Source organism: Octopus bimaculoides, chromosome 18, assembly GCF_001194135.2.
Source record: "Octopus bimaculoides isolate UCB-OBI-ISO-001 chromosome 18, ASM119413v2, whole genome shotgun sequence".
Classification (NCBI taxonomy): Eukaryota; Metazoa; Mollusca; class Cephalopoda; order Octopoda; family Octopodidae; genus Octopus; species Octopus bimaculoides.
In genome coordinates this window covers 47,628,022-47,629,309 of record NC_068998.1, presented here as the reverse complement: position 1 = coordinate 47,629,309, position 1,288 = coordinate 47,628,022, and the positions used below count along the sequence as shown (strand labels likewise).

Below are 1,288 nucleotides of genomic sequence, written 5' to 3'. Positions count from 1 at the left end.
CACCACCACCACCACACCACCACCACCACCACACCACCACTACCATTGTCCTCATCATGTATGAAGCTGAATTAAACAACAACAAAATCACTGCAACAATAAGAACGGCAACAGCATCTCTGAGAATATTATCGTAAACACCACCACCACCACCACTACCGCCATCATCATCATCATCATCATCATCATCAACAACAACACCGTACATTAAACCTATACAGAAATTTTGGTTTAGTGTTTCTTTCTAGTCGCGGCGATATATCCACGAATCAAATCTCTTCTATCTTATCTCGAAGACTAGAATAATGTGAAACATCCGTCCGAAGCCTTTATCTGCATACAATGGAAACATCAAAAACGTCTTGTGATATTCGCTTGTAGTTATGACTATAATTGTAATTACATTAAGAATTCTTTTGCAAGACAGATTTCTCCCAAGAAATATTAATGTCTGTAAGAAATTCTTTTCTCTTTTCACTCTATTACAGAACAATTACTGATCTATGAGGAGACAGGAAATAAAAAAGAAAGAAAAATCCCATGAATGCCTTTTAAACTGTAAACTATTTTCTCTCTATAAGACAGACTTATTTCGTAAAATGTTTTGTTCAGCTTAATATATTTACCTCAAGTTATGCTACGCAGATGATTTCAAAAAAGGATGAAATAGCTCTATACATGGTTACAAACGACTAGAAGTTACCAAATCTTAATAAAGCGTAGGGAAAATAAATATTAAACGTGTATATATTGTACACCTCCTCCTTTACTCTTTTTATTTACAGTTCAAACTTCCAGTTCCACCTAAAATTGATGTAGAAAGGATTGTCTCCCCTTCGATAGCTGACACCTCTCATCAGGGCACGCCATGTACATTATTCTTTATATTGTCACATATTATCTCTTACTGCTAATAGCACTGAGCTACATGGACTACATTGGTACCTATATACAGCCAAGTGGACTGAGCTTCTTTTGGGCGAGTGTGACACTGCTGACGGTCTAAGGGTCGCTGAACGGTTGTGCGTTTTGAAAAACATCCTAGCATCCCAGAATTCGGCAATGAGTCTCAGATGATGAGGGTTCTTGATGATAACTATGGGATTTCACTGGTCTTTGGATTTTTGGGGTGAGTGATGGGCGGTGGGGAATATAAGATCCAGACTTTTACAGACTATAACTACTATTACTACTACTACTACTACTACTACTACTACTACCACCACCACCACCACCACTACTACTACTACCACCACCGTCATCACTTCCACCACTATCTCCACCAGCA

The 1,288-nt window shown here is 38.3% G+C and overlaps 1 protein-coding gene across 1 annotated transcript in view; it reads right to left on the bottom strand.

Moving 5' to 3' along the window:
* The window catches only part of LOC106880088 (phospholipid phosphatase 2-like), a 173,056-nt gene that overhangs the window by 39,340 nt on the left and 132,428 nt on the right, over positions 1-1,288 (bottom strand). The window lies entirely within an intron of this gene.